This window comes from Salvelinus sp. IW2-2015, linkage group LG12 (assembly GCF_002910315.2).
Source record: "Salvelinus sp. IW2-2015 linkage group LG12, ASM291031v2, whole genome shotgun sequence".
Classification (NCBI taxonomy): Eukaryota; Metazoa; Chordata; class Actinopteri; order Salmoniformes; family Salmonidae; genus Salvelinus; species Salvelinus sp. IW2-2015.
The window spans coordinates 1,783,427-1,794,438 of record NC_036852.1 but is presented as its reverse complement, the minus strand read 5'-3'; the positions used below and the strand labels follow the sequence as shown (position 1 = coordinate 1,794,438).

The 11,012-nt window shown below is 40.1% G+C and overlaps 1 protein-coding gene and 1 long non-coding RNA gene across 2 annotated transcripts in view; one reads left to right on the top strand and one right to left on the bottom strand.

Annotated features, from left to right (window-relative positions):
* LOC111970872 (T-box brain protein 1-like) overlaps positions 1-11,012 on the top strand; it is a 303,702-nt gene that overhangs the window by 287,415 nt on the left and 5,275 nt on the right. The window lies entirely within an intron of this gene.
* On the bottom strand, positions 6,567-10,656 carry LOC139028457 (uncharacterized). The gene is made up of 2 exons (XR_011480664.1): positions 9,868-10,656; positions 6,567-8,168 (listed from the first exon to the last, which is right to left on the bottom strand). It is a non-coding gene; the product is annotated as an uncharacterized lncRNA (long non-coding RNA).

Here is an 11,012-nt window from a genome sequence, read left to right as displayed (position 1 = left end):
ACATGTGACTGCCACCCCGTGCTTCACAGTTTGGGATGGTGTTCGTGGCTTGCAGCCTCCCCCTTTTTCCTCCAAACATAACAATGTCATTATGGCCAAAACAGTTCTATTTTGGTTCATCAACCAGAGGACATTTCTTCCAAAAAATTATGATCTTTGTCCCCATGTGCAGTTGCAAACCGTAGTCTGGCTTTTTTATAGCAGTTTTGGAGCAGTGGCTTCTTCCTTGCTGAGTGGCCTTTCAGGTTATGTCGATATAGGACTCGTTTTACTGTGGATATAGATACGTTTGTACCTGTTTCCTCCAGCATCTTCACAAGGTCCTTTGTGTGTTCTGGGATTGACTTTGCACTTTTCGCACCAAGGTATGTTCATCTCTAGGAGACAGAACGCGTCTCCTTCCTGAGCGGTATGACGACTGCGTGGTCCCCATGGTGTTTATACTTGCGTACTATTGTTGTACAGATGAACGTGGACCTCAGGATTTGGAAATTTGCTCCCAAGATGAACCAGACTTGTGGAGTCTACAATTTTTCTGAGGTCTTTTGGGATTTCTTTTGATTTTCCTATGATGTCAAGCAAAGAGGCACTGAGTTTGACGGTAGGCTTGAAATACGATCACAGGTACCCTCCAATTGATCAAAGATGTCAATTAGAATACAGAAGCTTCCTAAGCATGACATAATTTTTGGGATTTTCCAAGCTGTTTAAAGCACAGTCAATCTTAGTGTTGACTGTGAACTTCTGACCCACTGGAATTGTGGATACAGTGAATTATAAGTGAATATAATCTGTCTGTAAACACTTGTTGGAAAATTTACTTGTGGCATGTACAAAGTAGATTGTCCAAACCACTTGCCAAAACTATGTTTGTTAACAAGAATATTGTGGAGGTGGTTGAAAAACGAGTTTTAATGACTCCAACTAAGTGTTATGTAAACTTCCGACCTTCAACTGTACATACAAAATATATGAAATTGCTGTAGACAGGTTGACGGGGAAGGATAAATCTCCTTCCCATTGTTTTTAATAAAGCTCTACTCTATAACCATTGTTTTAATAAAGCTCTACTCTCCTGTGACGACCGACTCAACAGAGTGTTCCTTTTAAGCACTAAAGGTGGGAGAAGGGAGATGAAATGAAGACATCAGCATCTGACTCCCTGTCATTGAGGGGGACTGGATGAAACGGATCTCCGCTTGTTTGAGTCATTAGCGGACGTTTGGGGCTCAGTAATAGATGGAGCGCCGCACTGATAAGGGACGTTAAACCCGCCATATTTTCTATTAGCTCTATCAACTCTAATCTAAAATGTATGGGCAGGGATACGGATAGGCTACATCTCTGATGACTTGTGATGATAGTCAATGAAGATACTGTACATCTATGAATAACAATGCTTTAGTGAAGAGAGAACATTTGATCTTGTCTCTATCGGATATGATAAGGCATCATGAATGAAACTGAATAAGTGAATGGTGTATTGGCTTGAGTATAACAAATGGCGGTTATCTCTTAGACTGAACTGTCCATGTATTTATCGACAACCTGAAGTAAGTGTCAATTAGGCTTACTCCATAAGTTCCAGACATACAATTTGCATGACAAAATGCAACGTGTTATCAATATCTCAATGTCAATGTCATGCATTATGTATTATTGATGTATTATCATAAAAAGAATACATTATTAATAATGTATAATTTGCATAGGGAAAGGACTAATAAACCAGAGTTACATATTAAGCATCAGCAAAAAATATCCAGTCCTGACAACCTTAAAGGGATTGTTCACTCAAATGACAAAAAATTGCTAATTGTAATTTGGGTGAACTATCCCTTTAAAAACATTCTAAGATATATATTGTTTTGCGATGTCTCTCTGAAACCTCCAAGCACATTTTTAAAGGGCACAAATTAATGTCATGTCTTCTGAGAGGCAGGCAGGGAGGCATCAAGGCTGACTAGCTGCCTGAGGAGTGACAGTGTTGGGAAGAGACCAGCTCTAGGAAAACAGACATTGTTGAGGAAACAAAGTCTGTGCACTCTTCAAGATTATACTTAAGAATGTGTCTTACGTTTTGTTCTAAAAACCTACACCCCAAATCATTTCCACAAAAATATGACCTGTTTGAAAACAGACACACAGATGAAAGAGTAAGTAGTAGAATGTATTTTCTTAAGAACGCAACATTCTTATTCTAAAACACTGAAATTGATTAAAATAGGAACTTTGAACCACTAAGGGCCACTTTCAACAACACTTTGCTAAAAGAAACACGACGCTAATAAAACAAATGCTAATTTTAAAAAATAGTACCTTGTGTTCTTTGCTATCAGTCCCTCTCAACATTAATATATTGTTTTTGTGCATCTGAGGGAAACAAGTAGGAGGTCACGAATTAGAACAATACGTGTTGATTCCAATTACGGTAAAAAGCAATGAACAAGATGCGCTAATGATGAAAAAAGAAGGTGTTTGTGTGCGCTATCAAGAGCCAGTGTGGAATATTTAATATCAGATTTATTTCCATGATGTGTGTTGTGATGAGACTTCAAATTATTATTTTCCACACAGTGTCTGCATCAACACAGCAACACATTGTGGGTATTTACTTCTCTGTTAGAGTGGTGAAACAATCAAGGCTTGGATTRTAGCGACTCTTCAAGACGGCACCGATTATTAGATCGTCCCCCACTTCATCGTCAATGAGTGGCGGTAATAAAACAGACAAAATGCTTAATAAATGGCCAAGGTGTTTTATTTTATTCACATCCCCCCCCAAAAAAGGAAAAAAACACAATTTTCAATTAATGAAGCTGGAAAATGTGTACGGGGTCCCTCCAGACTCGCATTAACTATGACTGGAGGGGCCAATCATACTTAGATCTGTGCTGTGGTCTACATTTCCTATGCAGGACATGCCCACTACTCTCCTCCTTTCCTCTCCTCTCCATCCTCCTCTCACACCCTCCACCACCCATGCTGAGGGTTGTCGGTGCAGGGCCACTATTAGTGCTGGAGAGATAAAACTGCTCCCAATTAGCGCATCACTGACCACGCTGTGGGTTCTCTTCACCCGTTAACGCTGGCTGAGAGAGGGAGGGAGGAGGATGAGCAGGGAGGGAGAGAAAGGGAGAAGCGATGGACAGTGAGAGAGAAAAAAAGAGAAAGGATAGAGTGGGATAAAAGAGCGAGGGAGTGAAATGGGGCTTAAGCATTCATTTTGAGTGGAGAGACAGGTCCCATTAGCATTTAACAGCGGTTGTGCAACTTGGTGCGGAGGTTATGATGCAAATGAGGATTGATTAAAAGTGGGACAGAGGTTTGTCATTGATGGATTGCAGTCTGGCAGTGCTCACCACTTCCTAGTGTCCATCAGAGGCGATTACTGTGTAATTAAACCTTATTTCTGGACTCTCCGGCGCATAATTACTTGTGGGGGGGGGTGGAATATGGAACCATCATCTAAAAGTGTGGAGGCAGAAGTGCGTTAGCGTGATGGTCTCTCCGCTGTCTCAGTCCAATGTCAGATCCAGCCGGTCTACAGTGCAGAGAACAGCACTTTTATAAGAGGTGAAAACATATTAAACGACACAGTATGCTGATTATAGTGGAATTAGGCTTTCAAGTGCTCCAGTCCTTTGTGTTATTTGCATAATGTATTCTTTTCTTCCACCTCTTTCTAGAGCTTTGGGCAATTTCCTCACAATTTGAATCTATTGCACATTTAAGGCTACTTAAAGAGAATTATCACGTTGCATATTTTAATTGTTGTGCGGGGAGAGGTATGTTAGTTGTATCCTATTGAGTCTTGCTCTGGCCAGGTGATTCTAGGTGTGCAGTGGTGACCAGAGTAACCCTTCCAAGTTCACACATACACAAACACACACGCACGCAGGCACGCACACACACCATATTTTTGCCAATTCAAATGAGAGCACAGGAGTAAGTTTCTCTTTTGATATCAACAAAATGAGCACATATTGATTTAACAGAGCTCCACTAATGATCTACCGGTACTCATAAGTTACCATAACAATACATACATATATAACGGTTTCAATGAAAACCTGAATGAGCTAACATTATGCACTGTATCTATAAACCCATCCAAGGTTTGTATTGTAATGAGAAGACCTTGGACCTGCAACATATTGTTGCTATGTAGACTCTCTGGGCCAAATTGTATAGAATGTACATACACGCCATAAGGATGGGACTGGTTGTAGCTTTTCAAATCAACTAATATTTCATGTTTTGTTTCAAAAACAAGGCAGAAAAAAAGAGCAGTGGCTGAACCTCAAATCTCACAGACTCATAAAGAGATAACATGTAGCAAGTTACAGTAGACAAGAGACCAAGCAGGAAACATCAATTGCTCAGCAACCTGAAATCTCAGTCTGCTTTGCACAGCTAATTACACTGTAGCTAGCTTCCTACGCTTACCATCAACCATATAATGATGCTTTCAACACTGGTAGAGAAAAAAGCACCTCATTTACATTCAGAGTAGTCATTTTATGTGAATTCTTTGTGTGAGGTAAGGTTTTAGTGTTTGTACTTGACACTTTCCCCACAAAAATACATTAATTGTTACATTTTAATGAGAGAAATGTATGACTACACTTTTGGTGCACTGCAACATAACAGAAATATTTTAATTGCACACGTTGTAGGTTGAGGTGGCACAAGGTTTCTTAAAGAAATGTGAATTATCTACTGTATACTGCATACACAGTGCATCTTGCTGTGAAGATATTCCATAATATCTGTGTTTGATGTCAAATAATTTGCCCTACAGGAAATGTACATTGTGTAAAAACAACATTTAACATTAAAGTATATTTRAACAATTTAAAAAAAGATTACAAAGATCTCGCAGAGCAGGGACTTTGTTTTTTCAAAAGTACAGCCTTGATTTAAATCGAAACTACACTTTTAGAAAAAAGGGTTCCAAAACGGTTCTTTGCAGAGGGATAGGGTTCTACCAAGAACGGTTTTGATCTGAAGAACCCCTTTTGGAAGACAACATTTCTCTGTAAGGCAGAGTTCTACCTAGAATTATAACATCCTAAGAACTGTTTTTGGAAGAAAGGGTTCTTTGATGGTTCTTTGGAAGGCAAGAAGGATTCTTCGGAAAGGCAATAAGGGATCTTTGGAAGGCAAGGATTCTTCGGAAAGGTAATAAGGGATCTTTTGAAGGCAAGAGGGATTCTACGTAGAACCATATATCATATTTTCCAGCATGCTCTATTTCAGGGTGATTTTTAGAATTTTTTCAAATGTGTTTTTGCATGTACATTGATTGGTTGATTAATTTTATGCTACACAAAGATAAATAACATATATTTTTTAACTAAACCAATCTGTTAGTAGTTGGACTTATTGCCCACGTTAAAGAGATGGTTGTTACAGTTTAGATCATTGAGGTAGTCTCAGTATTCAATCTTCCCTAATTCTGAATGAATGTTGCGGGTGATAAAAAATGTGATTTGTTGGATATCCTAACTCTGGCTGGATTCCATTAGGAATTACACATCACTTTGCAAGCTAGCATAATGTGAATTGCAGGCCTGAAGTGGCCTGTAAACCAGGGTTTCCTAACACCACTGTGTTAGGGTATAACTAGGCCCTCAATGAAAGGCCTCATGATATATACACTGAGTGTGCAAAACATTAGGAACACCTGCTCTTTCCATGACATAGACTGACCAAGTGAAAGCTATGATCCCTTATTGATGTCAACAGTTAAAACCACTTCAAGGGGAGGAGACAGGTTAAAGAAGGATTTTTAAGCCTTGAGACAATTGAGACATGGATTGTGTACGTGTGCCATTCAGAGGGTGAATGGGCAAAACAAAAGATTTAAGTGCCTTTGAACGGGATATGGTAGTAGGTGCCAGGCACACCAGTTTGAGTGTGTCAAGAAYTGCAAAGCTGCTGGGTTTATCCCGCTCAACAGCTTCCTCTGTGTATCAAGAATGGTACACCACCCAAAGGGTATCCAGCTAACTTGACACAACTGTGGGAAGCATTGGAGTCAACATGGGCCAGCATCCCTTTGGAACGCTTTCGTCACCTTGTAGAGTCCATGCCCTGACAAATGAAGGCGCTTCTGAGGGCAAAAGGGGGAAGGGGGTGCAAGTCATTAGTAAGAAGGTGTTCCTAATGTTTTGTACAATCAGTGTATAATGTATTGTTATAATTCCTTTAAAGGCTGGTGGAAGTTCTTCTAGGAAGAACCTTTAGATTATAAAATGGTTCTTGGTAGGATCCTTCAGAGGGTTCTAGGTAGAACCATATACAGGGGGGTCTTTTTAAGAATCCTACATAGAGGGCTTTAGGTAAAGGGTTCTACCTAGCACCAAAAAAGGTTCCCCTGTGGGGACAAACCGGAGAACCCTGTACGGTTCTACGTAGCACCTTTTTTTCTAAGAGTGTAAACTCTGTACTGTTATGTTGGCATTCAACACAGTTAGATGTCATGAAAACAAGCTTTATTTTCAAGGAACACAAAAACCCAATTGAAGACTTTAGATCTTAAAAAATACAACCAGAAGATATTATTTCAAGAAAACATCTTTAATGAATCAGTTGTTGTCTTTTATACCTCAGAAAGATTACATGAAAATACATTTAAGTCGACTGCAAGTATGGCAACATATTCACACATATAAACATGTATGTGGTGCATTTTGTTTGTATTTATGTATATAAATATGTACAACAGAAACACGTTACACTCAGTTAAAGTTTTGTGCAAGTGTGTTTTATATATACTAATTATATATAAAATCCCACACAAACCAAATCATATTCATGTGTGCCCACGTAATATACACAATCACACAACTACAGCTCACCAAAGATTAAAGCAACGCATTGGTTGATGCATCAAGAGAAACCTCGGAGAGGACCTGCAAAGTCCAACAGTTTTCTCCCGTCCACCAAAAATGTTTCCTTGCGGGTGTTGTGTGTCTATATGTCGCTCGGTGTTTTGAGTGAGTGTGCATCCAGTTTTGTCAGACACATGTTAGACTCTACCACCATCTCCTCTGCTCAGTGCCTCTGAGGTAGACTCAAGCTCAAGGACCTGTGATTTCCTGCTCCCACCCATTTCCTTTTTGTTTTTCTTTTGTTCGATTTTTCAACAAATGTAGGACATTCAAAAGACATAAATGAACTACTACATGTATAATATGTAGCCATGAGGTAGAAATGTTTTAAAGAACACTATAATAAAATGATTGAATAGAAAGCGGGAAAAATAAACAAACACGGAAACCACCAATAACATTGTTTGCCAGTTCTGGTACAAAGAAAAAATGAAGCCACGTACATAGCAACAAAACAAAGAAAATAAGATTGGCTGGAAAGTACAATTCAAGTGATTTGGTTGTGTCGAAAGTACTGTATATGTGAAGGAATGGGCTTTTTGTGCTCTCATGTACATCAGTTTAGAGAGGGCAGACTGAATTATGGGATAGACCGCGTTGTGGTCAGTCTGTTGACAGACTTCACTGCAGTTTCCATGTGCTGTTGCCGCGCTGTCACACACACACACACACACACACACGCACGCACGCACGCACGCACGCACACGCACGCACGCACGCACACGCACACACACACACAAACAAACACACCTCAGCGTGTCCTTTCCTCTCCTCAGTGAGAGTGAATGGAGAAGTGAGATTCACACGCCTGGGCTGCGGGTCAAGGAGAAGGTAGGGAGACTCCATTTTCTATTTCCAGAACAAGCCTTCTAGCGATGAGCTTTTACACATACAGTACACTCAGGCTGTGTGTATTAGTCTGTTGACACTGTATCAAGTTTGTGAAACATTTGAACATTCCGATAAATGAAAGTTTTGTGAAAGTGCATTCAGGTAATTCTTAAGTACCTCCAGAGGTAAAGTGGAGAGCTCAACATGGATGCTTTGTGTTTTAAGGTTTGTTTGTGTGTAGTTTATCAATAAAACATCGTACATTTCACCCACCTACCAATATTTTATATGAGTGAAGTATAATTTGAGTCAGTTTCAAAGGCCATGTAAGTGGTTATATTATGGTCATGTTACTTCCGTGGATCTACCCTTTTATCTACCCAAGAGAGAGAAATTGGAGAAGTGTTCAATCTTAAATATCCGAGACATCGTGGTAGGCTCCCTCTAGCAAACTTGCAGGACGGGCCTGAACATGTACTGGCTTAAGCAGTAGGGGACACGTGGTCATGTTACTTCCGTGGATTCTACCCTTTTATTACCAAGAGAGAGAGAAATTGGAGAAGTGTGCTCATCTTAAATATCCGAGACATCGTGGTAGACTAGCGAGTGTGCAGTCACAGGCAAGTTACATCTAAATTCCATCGGAGCTGCTAAAATGGAAAAGTATGCAAACTAGAATTGGAAATATTACCAATCAAAGGAAGAAGATAAACGTTACACTAGTCACAAGTTGACAAAAAACAAACAAAAAACGTAAACAACAGCAACATGTCAGCTGGCAATCTCAGTGCTCAGGGGATTGCAAACCCATTGATTATAAGACGAGACAAAAAGACACACAAAAGGAATGCTATAGTGCCTGTTGTAACAATAACAAACACCTACTGGTACTTCAACATCACCCATTGTAGTGCTTACGACAACAGTCACGTACAGAGGAACAAAAGAAGAGCATATAAAATACATTCAAATGCAATGAGCTATGAATCACTGTTCTTGGTCTTGTTGAACGACCACAGTAGGTTGACTGAACGTTTCTTTAAAGGTCCAATGCAGCTGTTTTTATCTGAAATATCAAATCATTTCTGTGGTAACATTGAAGTACCTTACTGTGATTGCTTTCATTAAAATAGTAAAAAAACAAAAACAAATTATACGGTTGCGGGCAAAAAGTATTTAGTCAGCCACCATTGTGCAAGTTCTCCCACTCAAAAAAGATGAGAGGCCTGTAATTTTCATCATAGGTACACTTCAACTATTGACAGACAAAATTAGAAAAGATAAATCCAGAACATCACATTGTAGGATTTTTAATGAATTTATTTGCAAATTAATGGTGGAAATAAGTATTGAGTCAATAACAAAAGTTTATCTCAATACTTTGTATATACCCTTTTTTGGCAATGACAGAGGTCAAACGTTTTCTGTAAGTCTTCACAGGTTTTCACACACTGTTGCTGGTATTTTGGCCCATTCCTCCATGCAGATCTCCTCTAGAGCAGTGATGTTTTGGGGCTGTTGCTCGGCAACACGGACTTTCAACTCCCTCCAAGATTTTCTATGGTGGTTGAGATCTGGAGACTGGCTAGGCCACTCCAGGAACCTTGAAAATGCTTCTTACCTTCCGTTGCACCGGGCGGTGTGTTGGATCATTGTCATGCTGAAAGACCCAGCCACGTTTCATCTTCAATGCCCTTGCTGATGGAAGGCGGTTTTTCACTCAAAAATCTCACGATACATGGCCCCATTCATTCTGTCCTTTACACGGATCAGTCGTCCTGGTCCCTTTGCAGAAAAACAGCCCAAAGCATGATGTTTCCACCCCATGCTTCACAGTAGGTATGGTGGTTCTTTGGATGCAACTCAGCATTCTTTGTCCTCCAAACACGACGGAGTTGAGAGTTTTACCAAAAAGTTATAATTTTGGTTTCATCTGACCATATTGACATTCTCCCAATCTTCTTCTGGATCATCCAAATGCTCTCTAGCAACACTTCAGACGGGCCTGGACATGTTACTGGCTTAAGCAGGGGACACGTGGTCATGTTACTTCCGTGGATCTACCCTTTTATCTACCCAAGAGAGAGAACATTCGGAGAAGTGTTCAATCTTAAATATCCGAGACATCGTGGTAGACATAGCGAGTGTGCAGTCACAGCAAGTTACATCAAATCTCCATCGAGTGCTTAAAATGGAAAAAGGTATGCAAACTAGAATTGGAAATATTACCAATCAAAGGAAGAGATAAACGTTACACTAGTCACAAGTTGACAAAACAAACAAAACGTAACGCAAGCAACATGGTACTGGCAATCTCAGTGCTCAGGGGATTGCAAACCATGATTATTAAAGACGAGACAAAAATACATTTTACATTTAAGTCATTTAGCAGACGCTCTTATCCAGAGCACTTACAACACAATACACACAAAGGAATGCTATAGTGCAGCTGTTGACAATAACAATACACCTACGGTACTTCAACATCACCATGTAGTGCTTAGCAACAGTCACGTACAGAGAACAAAAGAAAGGCAACAAAATACATCAAATGCAATGAGCTATGAATCACTGTTCTGTGGGTCTTTTGGAACTGACCACAGTAGGTTGACTGAACGTTTCTTAAAGGTCCAATGCAGCTGTTTTATCTGAATATCAAATCATTTCTGTAACATTGAAGTACCTTACTGTGATTGCTTTCAATTAAAAATGGTAATTGGTATGGTGTCTTTGGATGCAACTCAGCATTCTTTGTCCTCCAAACACGACGAGTTAGTTTTTACCAAAAAGTTAATTTTGGTTTCATCTGACCATATGACATTCTCCCAATTCTTCTGGATCATCCAAATGCTCTCTAGCAAACTTCAGACGGGCCTGGAACTGTACTGGCTTAAGCAGGGGGACACGTCTGGCACTGCAGGATTTGAGTCCCTGGCGGCGTAGTGTGTTACTGATGTAGGCTTTGTTACTTTTGGTCCCAGCTGCTCTTGCAGGTCATTCACTAGGTCCCCCCGTGTGGTTCTGGGATTTTGCTCACCGTTCTTGTGATCATTTTGACCCCACGGGGTGAGATCTTGCGTGGAGCCCCAGATCGAGGGAGATTATCAGTGTCTTGTATGTCTTCCATTTCCTAATAATTGCTCCCACAGTTGATTTCTCAAACCAAGCTGCTTACCTATTGCAGATTCAGTCTTCCCAGCCTGGTGCAGGTCTACAATTTTGTTTCTGTGTCCTTTGACAGTCTTTGGTCTTGGCCATAGTGGGTTTGGAGTGTGGACTGGT